The 19472-nt window shown below is 44.2% G+C and overlaps 1 protein-coding gene across 1 annotated transcript in view; it reads left to right on the top strand.

Moving 5' to 3' along the window:
- Positions 1 to 19472, top strand: part of INTS9 (integrator complex subunit 9) — a 943738-nt gene that overhangs the window by 524341 nt on the left and 399925 nt on the right. The window lies entirely within an intron of this gene.

The raw sequence follows: 19472 nt of genomic DNA, 5'->3' as shown, positions 1-19472 counted from the left end.
AGAGAATCATGGGTGTTCGACAGATTTGTGAAATAGGCTTATGCATTAGTGACATTTGCACATCTCTCACTGAATTGCCTGATTCATATAATCTGTTTCTAGAGTAATCAAAAGTAAGAACTGTCTAACTCCCTCTCAGGTAATCTCCCTGCTAACATCCAAAAACTGGTGAAGTCACAACTGCTGTCTGTGACCATCTTGTCAATGTGTCTGCTGTCCAATGCAGCTGATGGACACAGCAAGGGCGGATGGCACGTGCTTTGCTATTCATCAGCATACCTGTTTGAGTCTGTGATTTCACTGAAACTTTCAAGACATCCTTCTTTAATGCACCATTCATTGGTTCGGCAATTGTTGGGCCTAAGGTTAAATATGCATTTTACCAGAAGTGAACATGAGAGCAAGACCCTGTCTGCCATAGGCGTATGTTTTTCCACTCTCTCCAAAGGTCTTTTACCCAGAAACAAAGTGGTGGAAAGAAACTTTGGTTTCAAAAGTACCAGTGTAGCCAAGACTCTTCTGCTGACAGACCCCTTGGGGCAGATGGAGAGAATAACATTAATAGACTTTGTCTCAGAGGCAGAGATGGATCACAGAATCAAGAGTTTTGAGGTCCATGTACTAAGAAGTCCTTTCAGCAGTCCTGAGTGGTTGCCTAACTGCCACATTCTGGAGGCAGTTGGGGGCCACTTATCCCTGCACCCTAATACCTGGCTGGCCATCACCCAAGATTCATGGGTGCAGAGGATAATCACCAGAGGGTATATTATTCCCTCCGGATAAGAAAAAGAATCTTTGACATTCCACCCAGTCAGGATGATTTGGCAGCAGCACAAGTAGCAAAGCTGCTAGAAAAATTAGTCATCTATGAGGTCCCACCAGACCAGCAAGGATCTGCAGTGTATTCAAAGTACTTTTTGGTTTTATAAAAGTTCAGGGAACTCAGGTCCATTCTGAATCTGTCACCTAAACCAGTTTGTGAGACAAAGTTTTGGATGGTCTTAATTCAATCTATTCTACCTCTTCTCAGAAAAGATGACTGGATGTGCTGTACAGATCTCCAGGATGCTTACTACCATGTCAGTGAAGTGAAGCAGTCTAGTGGATTTCTTCATTTCCATCTGGGAGCCAGTCATTTTCAATTTAGGGTGCCATCCTTTGGTCTTATCGCAGCTCCTGGGGTGTTCACCAAATGCATGACAGTCATTGCAGCGTATCTCAGGCTGCAAGGGTTCCAAGTGTTCCCTTACTTAGATGATTGGTTCCTCACCATATCCACCAGGGTTCTTCTTATCCAGTGCAGGATTTCTTGCTCCATTTAGCCCCTTACTTGGTAATTACGATCAATCTAGCCAAAAGCCAGCTGACACTGTCAAAAATGATAGAGTTAATAGGGTGCCACGTGAACTCATCTTCATTTCCCAGACTTCCAGAATACTGTTTATATATCAGATAGCTTCAGAGGCCCTTTCTCATTCGAACCCTACAGTAAAACAGGGGTTGGGAGGGTGACCTAATGGTTAAAGTGTTTGCCTTACAAACACAAGGTACAGGGTTTGAGTCTCCCAATGGATAATTGGCTATGCTTAAAATGGCTCGCAAGGGCAGTTAGCTTAGTACTAATCTATGAACCTATGAACTATTTCTACAGTTACTGAGGTTGATGGCTCCGTCTATCACTTTGCCTCAGGCAAGATTTTACATTAGAGTCTTGTAGTTGATATTATCTGTACACTGATCAGTGCTGCACCAACACCTTTATTTTTCAGTTCTCTCGTGTCAATTTGCAGAAGCTATATCCATTGGTGGTTGACCTCCGTGATAATTACATGGGGTTGATTATCACTCTACCACCTCCAGTAGCCACTGGGACCATGGATACCTCCCTTTTGGGGTGTGTGGGGTGTATCAGAGAATGAATGGATGAAGGAATAGTGTGTATTGCATTCCCAATGCTGATAAGAAGTAAAAAAAAAAACATATGCCAGACACTCACTTTTTGATGCCTGTATTTGTTTTCTGTGTATAATAGCCTATCTCAAAAATGTGTTATACTTGGATAATCAGATACAAAATGCACCAAAGGCTGCCAGTCTTCAGAGGCAGAATGAGACGCAAATGAACTGATCAAAACTAATAAAACTGAAGTAGTTAACTTAATTTGTCCATCAACCTGTGGGTATCGGATCCATATCGGATCTGAGCCGGCAGCTTCAAACAGCTAAGATCCGAGCTCCAAGCTCCTCCCCCTTGCCCATAATCCCCTGCTATCCCTTCCTGACCTCAGATCTTGTTTGCCGCGGTTCAGTCAGCAGCTCTGAATGAGTTCCAGGCGTGGGAGTAGATTGTTTTTGTGAGAAAAATCCTTTTCTTTTTCTATTATAGCAGTAAAAATGTGTGTGTGTGTTGCTCCTTAGTTAATTTCCAGTTGTTAACTGTTTTTGTAGTTAATTTTAGTTAAATTACCTCCCCACGTGTGTGTGAAGGCATGTCTGTCTTTGGGCCTAGTGTAATTTTGTCTCTAGTCATGTCTGAGGCCCCTAAAAGCTTCTTTTCTAAATGCACCGAGTGTGGCCATAAGCTGTCCCCAGCGGATGGCCACACTCTGTGTGTTATCTGCCTTGGGGTTGACCACCTCTCCTCAGCTGCACCATTTGTGCAGCCTTCAACCCCAGGGCTTTGAGGGACAGGAGGTCGAAGTTGATTCTGGCGGGACTGTTGCCCCTGGACTCGACTTCATCCTCCTCTCCCTCCGTGGCACCTGCCGCGACAGTACCACCTTCCATCCTTGCTCCCCTGGCTGGGACTCACCCTCCCACCTCAGGCCAGGAGGAGAGGGAAGCTAGGAGGGCGAGGAGAAAAGAGAAGCACCACAAGCGGCGGGCCGAGTCTTCCTCCTCGGCCCCGCTGGCCAAGCAAGCAGCTTCTCCCCAGGGCCTCCGGGCCTTCTCCTTCCCAGCTCCATTCACCCCGTTTTTCCCCGGAGCCGGAGGAGATTCGGCCACCTTCGAGGTCATCGAGGCGGCACTCCCGGCCCGCCTCGGTGGCCTCCTCTAGACCAATCCGAAGCTTGTCCGATGCAGACATGGACCCGGATGATGCATAGGTTCCTCCAGGCCCAGCTGCAGATGGGAGTGCTCCTGCCTCCCCCCTTCCGAGGGGGAGCTCAACCCCCTTTTTCACCCCGATTGCTCCTTCTCTGACCCACTTCCTGGGTTCGGAGCCGGGTAGCATGGGAGCCGGGGGAGTGTCTGTGCCGATAGTACCTCGTACTTTGGCACCGACGGCACCCTCCAGTTTGTCGGGTCCGTTTTCGGATCCGAGCTCTCTGAGCCGAGAGCTGAGCTTCGGATCCAGAGGTGTCAGTGTGTCTCTTCAGCTCCATCTCTGTCGGAGCATACTGGCCCTTTGGTTCCAATTGCTTCGGCGCCGGCTCCGATCCACACATCGGATCTGAGGGAACTGCTCTTGGATCCCAGAAAGAGCAGTTCTCCTTCGGCGTTTGATGTCGTGGAGGGGGTATTGTTGAGGGATTCGGGGCTCCTGCTACGGTTCCACCCTGCACTCCCTCTCAGATGGGCCTACCTTCCATCACCTGGCCCCAGGGACAGCCTGCGCCTATGTCCCAGATAGTTCCCTTGGAGGAACAGGATGTGGTTGGTGAGGCCTCTTCGGACAGCCCCCCCGAGGAGGTTCCTCACAAACGTAAGTGCAAGAGGAGGCACTTGGACTCACCTGTGTCCTTGACGAAGACACAGACTTAGAGGAAGGTGAAGGTTCCCCAAGGTCACCTCCCGAAGATGTCTCCTTCGGATACATCATGGAAATGGTTCGAATTAGAGGGGGGTGGTCAGCCCAAAAACCTTCCTCTGAGAGTTTGTGTTTCTGTAGGAGTTTGATGCAGGCCCATCTACCTCTTGGGTGTCCCCTCCCACCGATCCCCTGGTAAACCTGATTACTACCAGGGCATGGAAGGAACTGGACACTGTGGAGCCCATTCCAAAGAGACCAGATAAAATTCTCAGCCCCCCTTCTGATAGGACGTGTTGGAGCAAGGGTGCCCCTGTAGATGCCATGTTGGTGGCGGCCGCCACCAGAAAGGAACTAGGCCAGGAGAGTTCCTCGATCCATCCTCCAGACAAGGAGTCTTGGACGATGGACCGCCTGGGGAAGCGGATGTTCGCTTCAGCCACCTTCTCTGTAAGGTTGCTGAATTATATGGCACACGTGATATGACTCCAGCGGGATCTCATCAAAGAATACACTGGGTCGCCCCCAGCGTCCATGTCGGCCGAGGATAAGAAAGTATTCTCAACCCGAACGGCCACTCTCAAATCCATTGCGAACACCTCTGTGCAGCTCCTCTCCCATGCTACGGAAGGAGCTGCTAGAGCTAGTGGAGCGGGCATTGTCTTACGATGGCATGCTTGGCTCCACCATTGCGATTGCGATTTTGCGGAACCCTTCGCTAATGCCCCGTTTGATGGTTCTTCGCTATTTGGCAAGACCATACGCGACACGCTGGTCCAGAGCAAGAAAGACGGGAAGATGTTGTCTGCCGTCGGAGTCCGCTTCTCTGCTTCCCAGAGGTCCTTCTCTAGGAACCAAAAGGGGACAGAAGAAGATGTGGTTCCGGAAGTCTCAATAGTCCCATTTCGCTCCGGACTCCTCGTCCTTCAGAGGCAGAGGAGGACAGGGTGTACGCCGGCCCAGAAGGGTTACCCAACTTCTCCACTCTGGAGGCAGTCGGGGGGCATTTCTCGAGGCACCTAGCAGTTTGGGAGTCCATTACAACAGATCGCTGGGTGCTTCGAATCATATCCAGAGGTTACAAGATCCCCTTTCTCAATCTCCCTCCCAAACCCCGGAGCCTCCCCGATGTTCCACCCAATCAAAGGGAGGCAGCAGCCGCAGAAATACTCCAGCTGCTAGAAAAAAGAGCAATCCAGCACAGCCCCCCAGACCAATCCGGATCAGGCTTTTACTCCAGGTTCTTCTTGGTGCCAAAAAAGACGGGGGACTTAACACCAATCCTTGACCTGTCCTTTCTAAACCTGTCAGTGGCCAAAGAAAAGTTCCGGATGGTCACCATTCAATCCATTCTCCCACTCCTTCAGGAGAACGACTGAATGTGCTCTATAGACCTCAAGGATGCGTACTACCACATTTTGATGGACAGGCGATCCAGAAGGTTTCTCCGCTTCCGGCTAGGAGCCAGCCACTACCAGTTCAGGGTCCTTCCTTTTGGTCTCACCACAGCACCCAGGGTGTTCACCAAAGTCTTGGCAGTTGTAGCGGCCCACCTGAGACTCCAGGGAATACAGGTCTTTCCGTACCTGGACGACTGGCTCCTGACCGCCCCCACCAGGCATCTACTGTGTTTAGCCAGAGATTACTTCCTCCACTTGGCCTCCTGATTGGGAATCACAATCAGTATCAAAAAATCTTCTCTTCAACCAACCCAGATCTTGGACTTCATTGGGGCCAGATTAAACACAAACCTTTTGCAAGACTTCTTAACTCCACACCGGCTTCGAACGCTAAAGCTCCACGTGCTGGCCCTTCTACACTCCCCGGCTCCTCCAGCGGAATTGGTCCTGAGGGCTCTAGGTTCCATGGCAGCAACAATCAACCTGCTACCCTTAGCGTGCTTGAACATGAGGGTACTACAATGGACCTTGCAGGTTCAGTGGTCCATCCTGCAACATCCACTGAGTTCACCCATCCCCCTCAGCAGGGTTTGCAGGAAAGCCTTATTCTGGTGGTGGCTCCAGTCCCCGGACCTCCAGAAAGGGTGCCCCTTCTCTATGTCCCCTCCTCTAACCACGGTGACCATGGACGCTTCTCGCCTCGGGTGGGGGGGCACTGTATGGGCAGAACCGTCCAAGGCACGTGGACCCATTCAGAGACCTTGTTGCATATCAATGTCCTTGAGATGAGAGCGGTGCATTTGGCATTGCAAGCACTCCAAGCCCTTCTTCCCTTGGGGACAATTGCAATCCAGACAGACAACATGTCAGTAGTCTGGTATATCAACAAGCAAGGGGGAACCAGATCCTACCCACTTTGTCGAGAGGCCATGAGAGTTTGGGAATGGGCGATCTCCACCCACCGCTTTCTCGTAGCGACACACATTCCGGGCCGGTCGAACATCTTGGCAGACATCCTTTCACCGTACGAGTGGTCTCTGAACCTGAGAGTAGCGAAGCAAATCTTCCTCAAGTGGGGTCAACCTTGCTGCGATCTCTTTGCGTCTCCTTCGAACGCAAAGTGCAGCGACTACTTCGCTCTAATTCCCCCACCAGGGGAATCTCCCAGAGATGCTCTGGTGCATGTTTGGCCATCCGGTCTACTTTATGCTTATCCACCTCTGCCCTAATGCTAAAATTCTTGCAGAAAGCCCATCGGTTGGGGAGCAGAGTGATCCTCATAGCCCCATTCTGGCCTCGTCAAGCGTGGTTCCCATGTCTATGGTCTCATCTAGTGAATCCCCCATGGATTCTAGATCCCACTCCGGATCTGATCTCTCACCCACTAGGATTAACAACCCTGAACCTGGACAACCTCAAGCTTACAGCTTGGTTGATCCAGTTCCAGTAATAGCTAGGACTCCCGGTATCTCATCCTCTGTTAAGGCTATTCTAGTAGCTGCTCACAAGCCTTCTACGAGAAAGGTTTATAATAGCAAATGGAAACGCTTTTCAATTTGGGTGGAGCACAGAAACTTAGACCCCTTTACAGCTTCCTTACCAGCAGTGCTAGAATTTTTGTCAGTCTTATTCGACCAGGGTGCTAGCTCCTCTACGGTCAAAGTCCAGTTAGCCGCGATCTCCCACTATCATGTGGGAAGTGGTCTTGGTCCCTTGGCCACTTCCAAATTATGCAAGACCTTCTTAAAAGGCACTTTCCTCTTGAGGCCTCCTGTTAAAGATGCAGTTCCTCCATGGGATTTAACTCTTGTTCTCCAGTCTCTGACAGCTCCTTCCCTTTGAGCCTGCAGCTTCGGTGGATGTAAAATACTTATCTTGGAAGACGGCTTTTTTTATTGCCATCACTTCGGACAGAAGGGTTTCGGAGCTTCAAGCCCTTTGCGCCAAACCACCATACTTGGTTTTCCATAAAGATAGAGTTTCTCTCAGGACCAATCCCTCCTTTTTGCCCAAAGTTGCTTCGGAGCCCAATATCATTCAATCTATTAATTTACCAGTATTCTTTCCAAATTATCAGAACAAGGGTGAATACAAGTTGCATTCTCTGGACGTACACAGGCAATTGAGGTTCCACTTGCACAGGACCGCTGACCACAGGAAATCTGGGCAACTCTTTGTATCCTTTGCTAAACCCTCTTTGGGAAAACCAGTATCAAAAGTTACATTGTCCAGATGGATCTCCCAATGTATACTTCTTGCATGTAAGAGTTCTGGCCGAACTGAACCCGAAGGAGTCCACGCCCACTCTACTCGATAGATTTCTACCTCTGCTGCCTTTTGGTCCAGAGTGTCATTGGATGACATTTGTTCAGCAGCCACTTGGGCATCATCTCATACGTTCATTAACCATTACAAGTTGGATATAATTTTCCAGAGGGAGAGCATCCTTCGGCTCTGCAGTGCTCTGGAATATCCTTCCATGAGGACGTCCCAAGGATTGGGTAGCTGGGGACTCTGTCCCACAGGTTGATAGACAAATGAAGTTAACTACTTCAGATAAAGAAGTTATGTACTCACCATAACGTTCCATCTGAGTAGGTAAACTTCATTTGTCAGCAACCAATCCCCCTAACCTATAGTGCACACTAAAAGGGTTACTTGCCCTTCATTTCTGGATAACTCTAGGTTAGGATGTGCAGATGATCCTTTGTGTTGTAATACTCTGTGTTACTAAGCAAACTCGGTCTGAGTGAGGGTAGGAAGGGATAGCAGGGGATTATGGGCAAGGGGGAGGAGCTTGGAGCTCGGATCTTAGCTGTTTGAAGCTGCCGGCTCGGATCCGATATGGATCCGATACCCACAGGTTGCTGATAAATGAAGTTTACCTACTCAGATGGAATGTTATGGTGAGTACATAACTTCTTTTTTTTTTATCTGGTACCTTTTTGTTGGATTGCGATGTCAGCTGAAACAGTGTTGAAATGTGTTATATGCTGATACAGCTGATGGGCTTGCATTACCCATCAGTGAGCAGTTGTTTTTTTTTTTTTTTCCTTCCTTCTTTCTCTCCTGCTTTAGTTTTGATGGTTTGAGAGTCTTTGGTGACTTTACTGAATCCTGGGTGTTGCAGCAATCTCTAGTTATGCTAGTGAGTTTTTACTCCAAGCCAATAGTTTCTACTAGTAGGTGGAACTGAAAGGTGATGCCACAGGAAGCAATGTGTTCTAGGGCTTGTCTTCAGGGCTGTTTGGACTGAGCTGTGTATTTACATGACATTCAGTACCTATCAGTAAAAACTACAAGGAAAGCCTAGATAAGCAAGAGTTTCCACTGTGTGATACCTTAAATCTCCTGTAATAGAGGCCTATGGGATGTGTGCAAATGACACTTGAGGACATAGAGTGTTTCATCTGTATAGCTTCTGAATGTCCATGACGTTTTACTTTTTCTTTTAAAGTCTTTGTGGATACATTCAAGCCAATAAAGCCAAACCCCACTAGCTGTGGACATGCATTTTTCAGCCTTCTTATAACCTCATCAGCAGAGCATTAGTGGACTGTTTGGCTATACTTCAGAAACACAAGTGTCTTTATACCCAGCTGATGACCATTACTATTAAGGTGTCTGCAAAATATCCCAACTAACATCCAAAACCAAAAAGTAAAAAGGTCACAGACAAACCACTTAGTAAAAACTACAAGAAAAAGCCTAGCCAAGCTAGAGTTTTCACTATGTGTTTCCTTCAACCTCCTGTTGGGAAGTATATTTTTATGCATGACTGCGGTGGTGGTGCTGCGGTAGCGTTGTCACTTCACAGTAAGAAGTCCTGTTTGATTCTCAGCTAGAGCGTCTTCTGTGTGGAGACATGCGTGAATGGGCATACCTTCATTGAAGGTTGTGCGTCAGGGCCGGCAACTCGGCAAGTAGAAATCGACTGCCAATCATTAGCGGACCGGAGTTCCGCTGTGGCGACCCATAACCGGGAAAAGCCAAAAGACACAACAACAACAACTTGTAGTCAGCCATCTGGTGATGGGGAACACAACAGGGGCTTCCATTGTAAGGCATAAAGGATTATTTCCTCATCGTATTGAGGGCCCAATAAAACTGTGTGGTTATTTCTTTCATTAGGAAGTGAAAGGAACTTTTTTACTTTTTTATTTGTATTAACTGGAGGTCACCCATCTGTGAAAGTTTGACATCTGGAAGGCGTTGACTTTTAAGATAAAAGGTAATTTATTCTTTTTTCCTTCACTCTGATTATTTTAGGAGCAGTGTGTATAAAAGTTAAGCAGGTTCCCATGTTAGATTGAATTATTTTCCATTGTTGGCTTGAATGCTGAATACTCATGACACAGCTGCTTTTTTTTTTTTTTTTTTTTTTTTTTTTTTTTTGAGTTTGGAAGTGCTGATTAGTTGATGTAAGTTGAGGGAAAATGGTCATGTTAGCAGGTGGATGCTTGATGTTTGTTAGTTTTTTTAGACAGTCCCCACTCGCACTCCAACTTTGTTGAAATGTTAAGTGTATGTAGCTTCTTGTTAGTGTTAGCACTATAACTTGAACTTGCCTACTGAGAGTTTTTCTTCTTTTTAGCCTCCTTTTTAGAGGCTAGGAAAACTGGAGAAGTATAAAAGGGCTGAAGGGGGAATGAAGTACAGTAATGGCTGCTGGGGTTACCGGATGCATGTTGAATTAGTTTCTTTACCACTCACAGCTTAACTTGAAATGGAGTGTCAGTTTTTTTACAATTAGTGTTTTGGTCATATTTAACATTCTTGTGCTGTCTTTTTACAAACTGAATTTCTGTGTGGAAGGGAGTAGATATGTGCACTCTGTTCTTTGGATTCTATAGGATAATGTTTGATCAGTTAGAGTGACCAGATTAAAGGAGAATTTCCTACAATGTGAAAGTATTCATTTCAATTATTCAGGTTTTGTAGATAGCTCTAGGGTTAAAGATCATGTGCAATTGGATTATTTACGTGTATTTATCCAGACCAGTTGTGGACCACACACTGTAAGTTATACTTTCCTTGATATTGCCAAATGTCTCCTTGGAGATGTGTAATAACACACACAGCATAGTGAAGATGTGAGGTCAGGGGTGCAGGCATTTGACAGTGATTAGCAGACATGGTGGGGGAAAAAACAAACTCTGAAATAGGTAATAATTAATGAATGCATGAAGCTGTGTTGCTCTAGTCTTTTTAATGCTGCTGTCATCTCAGTGCCTGTTCTGTCACACACTGACACTTTGACTGTTGTTACAGGCTCTGGAAACAAGAAAAACATAAAATAAGAAAATAAAAAAATTAAGACACACCCATCTACCCTGTTAAAGAACATGTAGCTTGTAAGGAAAAATTGGTATGTTGACATGAACAACTGGCTGCAGCATTAGCACAGTATTTCAAATCATGTTACAACAGTCTGAAGCAAAGATGAAACAGGAAAGCTTCTGCCCCCAATTGCACATCATGACAGGAACTTCCATCACAACTGCACAGCCATAAGATTGAGAGCATCAGTTACAGCAGTATGGTTTGCTGGAAGTCCTGTTTTCACATAATATAATTTTATACAAAAAATAGGATTAAAAGAGCCGCTAACTACTGGGAAACTATTTAACACAATAGAAACTGAACTTATAGGTTCGTAGGTTTTTACTAGGTTAATAACCACAAGGGCCTTTTTAAGCCTAGCCATGCATACCAAATCTCTGACAAGTTCTGATACCCTTGATAAGTGTAAGCATGGGCCTAGGAGATGAACCATTTACAGGTTAGCAGTTTGCATTAGAGACATAGGTGCCAAACCAGGGATGAATTTCCAGTTTCCCATCCAGTTGTCCAAGTTGCACTTGAATTGGGTTAGGGAAGAACTCTGCTTTACATGGATGGAGAACTTCTTCCATAGAAGGGGTAGTCTCTGGGATACATACCTATCTCTCCAGCAGGTCCTGTTTATATCACAGGCAAGGTTTAAGTCTTTAAATGGGTAAGTTTCCTACTCTTTGTTTTGTGGACATGCAAGAGGCCCATCAGAGTGGGGTCTGACAATGCCCTGTATGCCACACACAAATCTCCTCTCAAAAGCCTGTAGGAGACAGAATACAGGGATAGGGCCTTGAGGCAGTCTGCATAGAACATATTACTTACGCCCTGTATTCCTTTAGTTAGGTACCTCTGTGGATATTCCAGTTGTTGGCTATATCTGGTTAGATACATACCAAAGGGTGCATTGTACTCAATGATAGGTCTGATGAATGCCAAATACAGTGGAACAATGACTTTCTTGGACTTGGATGCCATAACTTTGTTTAAATGTTGCACAACATAGAATGATTTCCTCACCACTGTAGACACATTGTGATCAAAATCTAGATTACTATCTATGCGTGTCCCTAAGTCCCTGACTACTGGGTTAACTCTAAGGGGTGTGTTGTCAATATGATAGTTACCAGAGATGGCTGACTTCCCAAAGGATACTATTATGCATTTCTTTGGCATTTAATTTTAGTCCATGGCTCTGACACCAGTTATTGGTCTGTGACAGCCCCTCCTGGAGAACATTTGTGTCCGTGTGAGATTGTGACTGCTCCTAATTTGCAATCATCTGCAAATTTAGTCAGCCAGAGACCACTGACATTGCCCTTGACTTCTGAGAAGTAAAGGCCAAAAAGGAGCGGTCCAAGGACTGATCCCTGAGGGACTCCACTTATGACTGGCCTCTTTGTAGAGGTGGACTCCCCAATTCTAACTTCCTGGGTCCTGTCTGTGAGCCATTTGGCTATCCACCGGGTGACATACAGGTTTGCACCTAACCTCTTGAGTTTGTCAATAATGCCCAAGTAGGGTATTGTGTCACATGCCTTGGCCAGATAACTGTAGGTAGTGTGAACGATTTTGCCCTCATCCATTGTTTTGGTGACCTTCTCAAAGAAGTCCACCAGGTTGAGGAGGCATGATCTGGGTTGGGTCCATTGTCTGGAGGTTTACTATATCTCTATTAATCATATCCATGATAATTTTTTCCATGTCTTTACATATAAGACTAGTGAGACCTATGGGTCTGTAGTTGGCCAACCTGTGTGCAGAGGGTGACTGTTGCCTTTCTCAGTACATGAGGCACAAAGACTGTTTGGAGGCTCCAGTTAAATAGTAATTCCAGAGACCCTGATAGGTCATGTTTCCTGCTATTTAAAAGGCATCCTGGGATATTGTCTGGCCCCATTGATGCAGTGTTCTTGGTCTTAGAGAGGGCATTAAGGACCTGTTCCCTAGTGATAGTAGGGGGAGTTGTATTTGATGATATTTCCTAAGGGAAGGTTGATGGGGAGAGAGGAGTAAAGTTGTAGCTGAATTTATCAGCCAGGTGGTTTGCTATTTCTTCTGTCTCAGTATAGGTGGCTCCATTTACAATGAGCTCGGCACACAATTGTGTATTGCCTTTGAGGTTGCGGAAATAGGTAAGTTTGTGGTTGTCCTTGGCCTGGGAGGCCAAACTTACCTCAAATTTGGCTTTAGTAGACTTTGTCCTCTGAGTTGTTTGTTTAGTTTGATGACCGTGCTTTTGGGTTCCACATGGAGGGTACCACATTGAGTTTCACCACATTTTACATAATCTTTAAAGCAGTTCACAGGTTTATTATTGAAGTATCAAGTCAACTGTTGACACCTCTAATGATTTAAAGCCAGTCTTCTTTGTTCTACCAGAGTCATGCCTGACTGTTGCAGGTCACCTTTCACACAGTCCCTGAATCTCTTGGCTACATGTCCTCATCTCCTGTTGCTTAATTCCTGTGTCTCGCAAATCTGCTTTACCGAATCATCTTCTGCTTTCCTGCACATTTGCGTCATCCACCGTGATCTATTTTGTTTGACTTCTCTGCAGTTGGGGCTACTTTGGCTTTTGCTCTTGTATCCTTATTTGTTTGTCTGCTCCACAGTGTGTATCCATTTACTCTTCTCAGGTACTTTATCCCCATCATCTCAAGTTTCTTCAATTACTCTGCCTTCATTGCCCAGTTTCTGTGTCATACCGAAGCACTGCTCTCGCCACTATTTTGTACACCTTTGTTTTCAGTTTCTTTGGCATTCTTCTGTCACATCATACTCTTAACCCTTTGTCAGTTGGCTGGAGCACCCTCAGTTTTTTGGCCCCCTTATTTATATTGTCCCTTTCCTCAGTCACACCTCTTAGATACTTGAGTCTGTTAACCTGCTCAACTATTTTTCCTTCTGTTTCAATTTTCAGCTTCTTCCGATTTTCCCCTATTAGATGTCATGATCACTCTCATGCCTGTACTCAATGTCATGCCGTCTGCCTTCAGTTTTGTATTTGTCCACTATCATTTGCTTAGGTTCCTGTTCAGAGTCTGATTGCAGTGCCACATTATCTCCATACAGTGTGTTTGCTGATATGTCTCTTCCACCCTTTTTGCTGGTGTAGTCCATTACCAGTATGAACAGGAGTGAGCTCAGAGCTGATCCCTGGTGCTGATCCATTCTCACTGGGAACCCCTCTGAGACTTTGTTCGTACTTGTGTCCTTGTATACCAGTTTATCTGGGGATTAAAAGAAACACAGATCAGCTTTATTATGACTTTGTCATATGCTTTTGCCAAGTGTTGGAATGCCAGGTTGGATTCTTTCCTCATCTTTGGCTTTTCTACACTGTGTCTGTCTCTGCAATTATTAGATCAGAAGCACTGCTTCTAATCAGACTCTGAACTGCTTATCTTCTCTCGTTTTCCATTACTTTGTGTATTTGCTTGTGGCAAAAGATTTCATACGTTTGTACTGCTTATAGTTGTGAATATCCCCATTTGTTATTGTATGGTTACCATGAGAATGCCTGTTCTCCAGTCAGCCAGGTTACCTCCCTCCACACTCTCTCTATACTGCTGTGAGTTACCCACAGTAACAATTTCTTCTGTAATGCGCACACCATCATCCTATACGCCACAAATTCATCTGATCCTGCTGTTTTCCCTTTTTTTAATTTTCTATAGTACACTCAGTACTACTTCTAGGATGAGTTCTTCCTCTTTCATTGTAGGTTGGGCATGTGGCAGTACAGCTTCTGTAGGAATTTCTCCATTCTGAAACTTCTTGAAGTACGCCTTCTATTTGCCCTTGATATCTTCTTGCATGTTGAGCAGATTGTTGGTGGGATGTGCTGATTATCTTTATCTTTCTGTTGTTGCCTTGCAACCTGATGGAGCCTTTTCAAGAGACGTACCTTGATAAAATGAAGCATAGTAAGCTGGATGGTAGAGGTCATAAGGTTGGAACTTCTTCCCTCAAGTTATATGAGGGCTAGTAGAAGAGGCTGGATTTAACTGGGGTAAGATGACTGATTACCAGGCTAGTGCTCTTGCTATAGGTCATCCGCCCCTCCCCCGGGAAACCTCCAGGAAGAAAAAGCAGAAACTTCAAATGTCTCTTCTCCTGAGTCTTTAAATGTGGACAGGGAAATTTGCTGGGGGATTACCTTCTGCTTTTAATGTGTTAAATGATGTTTCCTCAATGCCTTCTAATAGGAACAGGAAAAAAAGATTTCCTTCATAGTCGGACAGTAATTCCCAGTTAGAAGACTGTGGGGAGGGGGTCAGTGTTTTTTTCTTTTTTCCTCTAAATCTGCTCAAGGTGAAAATTCTGATTTGGAGGAAAGTGTTTCTTCAGCTTTCACCCCAGAAGAATTATCTTTTTTCTAAAGCTGTTAATAAAATAAAACATTTATTTCATTGAGAACATAATGAAATCCTTATCACTCAGCCAAAGTGTTATCAGGTGTTAGTTGAAAATGGATTTTCCACAGCCTGGAGCACTATCAGCCTTAGAGAATGTGTTCTTAACAGCTTATAGTTTGCTTGAGACAATCCTCAGATATATATATAAATACTTGTCTTCTGATCCCAAATCAGATAATTCAGTGATTCCTTTATCTAAATCTTATGCTAAACAAATTGTGAATGCCAGCCCCATTCCGTCTGACATGAATGAGAGATTTTTGAACAATTTGGGAAGAAAAGTTTATTCTTCTGCCACATTAACTTTCAGAATTTTGAATTGCTGGGGTGATATTTTTAAAATTTTTACTGGCTTCTTTTCACAACTTGAAAAACTTAATTATTAACTTTCTTCCTTCCAAGGTTAAAACTTCATTAAGTTGCTTAATTGCATCTGATTCTGAAATAACCAAATACTCCTTAAAATGTTCTTATAACATTACTTATGCTGTATCCAGAGCAGCTGCTACTATTATGAGAATATTTGCTTGGTTACATGTTTCAGACTTACCAGAAGGTGATAAAGCTGAGGTTTTGTATTCTTCCCTGAACAAAGGTTCAGTAAAAACATTCTTTCCTGTTCAAGATCCCTTTCCAGGAAGTAGAGTAAGGAGTTTCAGCTAAGTTCTAACAAGCAAAATTTCCAAATACAGTAGCAAGGAGGCTTGTAGAAGAAAGGTGAGGTTTCCAGAACCAAGGACTGCTTACTTCTTCGATCTCCTTATCACCACCTCACTGGCAATTCTGCAGATCTCTCCCTCACTCTAGGCCTCCATCTTCCCCACTGGCTTCAGATTATTTTAGACAAGTGGGTTTTAAGACATCCAATGGGAGTACAGATGGCAGTGAGAATCCCTTCCCCCATTTCAGGGAACCCCTCTTCATCCATCAGACCCAGACATCCCTCCTCTCCCCAATTTTAGGGCAGCTGTTGGCTCATGGAATGATAGAACTTGTGCCTACCGACCAGATAGGTAAATGTTTTTATTCAAGGAATTTTTGGGTGCCAAAGAAAAAAGAAAGATGGAGCCAGTCCTAGACTTCTTCCTTTCTCAGTCTTTTTTGTCAAAATTCAAAATGTTATCTCTTAAAACCCTGTTAAAGTTCATACCCTTCTGCAGCTTCATAGTAACATTGGACCTAAAATATGCCTTTAACATGCTTATTTGCAAGGAATTTTATGATTTTCTGTATCTGTCTCTCATTATCATTTATATGCCTTATCCTTCAGTGTGTGTACAGTGCCAAGGATATTTGCAAAGTACCTGGCTCCAGAGATTGCTTACTGAAGGCTGCAAGACATTTTCATCTTTCCCTGTTTGGATAATTGCTTATATTTGCAAACACTTTTTCCAGTTACCATGATTCTCTAGCATGAGTCAAGGAACTCTTGCTTAGTCTGTTTTAACAGAACTTTTAGAGATGGGATTTCTCCATTGGACGAGGTAGAACAGTCAAAAAAAAAAAAAAATGAACTTTTTCCAGCAAATTTCAGGCTTCTGCTCTGGAATTTTCTGAGGATTCTAGGTTTCATGGCTTCCTTAATTATCTTGATTCCCTTATCCAGACTTCACATAAGAATAATTCAGTGGTACCTCATATCAGTCTGGACTCTGCATCAATACCTCTTATTTTATCAGATTCTAGTTCTAGGGTTTGTCAGAAGGGATTTTGGTGGGTGGACTGATTATCTTGCAACCCTGGTCTATCCCTTTTTCCACCCTCCCTCTCAGTCTGTCACAACAGATGCTTCAAGTTTTGCATAGCAGGAGAGGCTATATCAAAAGGGGTAAAAGTGCAAGGTCTGTGTGGCACTTAGGACAGGCAAAAGTACAGCATTAGCAAAGCAATTTTGGGAGTAATCAACAGTTTAAAGGCCTTTAAATCATCTCTGGTCTCCAGGGCCTCTGCAAGTTATCATAGCACTACAGTGATGTGTTATATAATTAAACATGGAGATACCTTAACCCCCCCCCCCCCTTGCAGACTTCCTGTGATTGCCTGAGAAATAGCAACACAGCTCAGTTGGTCTGTTTATACAAGCTGAGCAGGACCAGGACAGAGCCTCACAAATAGAACTCTACTCCCGGGGATCTTACGGGAATTGATCCACCTGTGGGAAACAGCTCAGGTAGATTTGCTTACTTCAGTTCAAAACAAACAACTAAAGAAATTGTGCTAATGGACAGATGCTTTCTCATTCCCATGGACAGGAATGTTCCTTTATACTTTTCCTCCCTTGCCACTGATCCCCAGAGGTCTTGTGAAGATCTAGAAGGACTCTTCTAAGTTAGTGCCGGTGACTCTCTTTTAGCCAGGCAACAGTTCTCCTTTCTTTTAAAAATGTCCAAGGGAAATTAGCACAAGATTCCCCATAGGCTGGATTTATTCACAAAAGACAGGGGTTGTTTGATACACCCCAAACTGAAAATACTTCAGTTGACTGCTTGAATAAAAGTTTTAATAACTTTTAAGCACCATTTTTCTGAGGATGTACAGCAGGTACTAAATGAGCTAAAAAACATGCCACTAGAAAATCATAATATGTGAAAGTGGAAGAGATTTTCTTGTTGGTGCCACTCTTAAGAGCCACAACCTTTTCAAGTCCTGGTTGTCTGTTTTTCTAGATTATTTGTTTGAGTTGTTATCCTCTGGTCTCTTACTCTGTCAAAATTAATCTTTCGGACATTTCTGCTAGTCTGTCCATAGATTCCCCTCATTTCTACTTGTTCTCAAGGCAAACGGCTTCTGAAAGGGGTATTGCATGCCTGCCCACATTGAAAACTGGTGGCTCCTCCTTGGGATCTAAATTTTGTGCTTGAAAAACTGACACTTCATAAGTCCGTAAGTAAATAGGCCAGCTGTCATTGTAGGTCATTTTAAGCTTAGCCAATTTCCCTTCCAAAGGTGGGAATCAAACTCTGTGCCTTGTGACTGTAGGTAAACACCTTGAACTTTATATCAACTTCCAACCCTTCTTCCATTTCAACCAGCTCATCAGGTTGATTTGAGATTCTTAAGTTGAAAAACTCTGTTACCCATTGCTCTAACTTGTGTACGAAGAATATCTGACTTTCAAGCTCTTGTGGTTAGCCAACCCTACCTCTTTTTCCGTAAGGACAAGGTTTCTTTAAGAACTAATCTATCTTTCATGGCTAGAGTAGTTTCAGAGTTTACCCCAAACCAGACTATTAATATCCCTGTATTCAACTAAAAATAAGAGAAAAATATTGCATACACTGGATGTCCACAGGCAGCTCAGGTACTACTTGGACAGAACTAAATCCTTCAAGAAAGTTGATCAACTTTTTGTCTTCTGTGAAGGCAAGAATTAAGAACAACCAGTGTGAAAGCAGACAATTTTGGAGGCATTTCTCTCTGCTGTACATCTTAACAAGCCACTTCCAGATTAGCCCCTACTCTACCAGGGTTTTGGATTCTTTTGTGGCTTTTTGGAATGGCAGCAACTTAGTGCCCTCTACATACATTCACTGAGCATTGCAAACTGGATTCCTTTTACAGATGTAGAACAGACTTTGCTAGGACCATTTTCCAAGGGATCCCAGATTTTTGAATTTAGGGTTGCCACCTTTTCAAATGCCCACCCGCGGTAGTGGTGCTGCGGTAGCATTGTCGGCTCACAGCAAGACGTTGTCCCGTTCGATTCTCAGTTAGAGCGTCTTCTGTGTGGAGGCATGCGTGAATGGGCGTACCTTCGTTGAAGGTTGTGCGTCAGGGCTGGTAACTCGGCACGTAAAAATCTACTACCAAAGATCAGCGGACCGGAGTTCCGCTGTGGCGACCCCTAACCGGGATAAGCTGAAAAGACACAACCACCTTTTCAAATGCCCAAAGTGGGACAATTTTGGTACAAACGTCAGATTTTGCAGGCTGAAACATAGCCACGGCCAGTATAAAGGACAGAGGTTCACTTTTTTGCCTAAATAAAAGTTTACTCTTGTAGCATTTTAGTTGCTTATTCTGTTTCTTATAACATTTAGATGTTTCAGATACAGAATATCTGTTTTATGCAACTATTACATAAAACATATGAAATAATTTTGCCCTAAAATCTCAGGATATTTGCCATTTTTACATTTTTTTTGCAGGACACAACTGCCCAAAGAGGGACTGTCCCTGTCAAAGTGGGACAGGTGCTAACCCTATTTGAATCCCCCCCCCCCTAATTATCCTGAACTATGGAAGCTTTCCCAGATAGTGTAAACTGCTACAACATTGATCTAAATGCTGAACATAGTACAGTTGTGTAAGTAAGCTTACTATAACAGTAGGTGTTCTAATAGATGGTTGTTGAGGTAACTACCCTCCCTCCATCTCCCTTTTTACTGCCCGAGGTGTATTGTCAGAGTGTGAATGTTTATACTTGTGTATGTATATTTTGTGTGTGTGTGTCATATTTTATTTCCTAGCATTTTTCTTTCCCGGCTCTAGCCCTCCTTCTTGAGGCAAAAAAGCTGTGAAGCTTTTGTGCACTAACTGCTGATTTTATGTGCATTTTATGTTTTAT

Source organism: Protopterus annectens, chromosome 2.part1, assembly GCF_019279795.1.
Source record: "Protopterus annectens isolate FY-2018-M chromosome 2.part1, PAN1.0, whole genome shotgun sequence".
NCBI classification, from domain to species: Eukaryota; Metazoa; Chordata; order Ceratodontiformes; family Protopteridae; genus Protopterus; species Protopterus annectens.
Note: the sequence above shows the minus strand (reverse complement) of the source record. Positions and strands in the feature narration are given on the sequence as shown.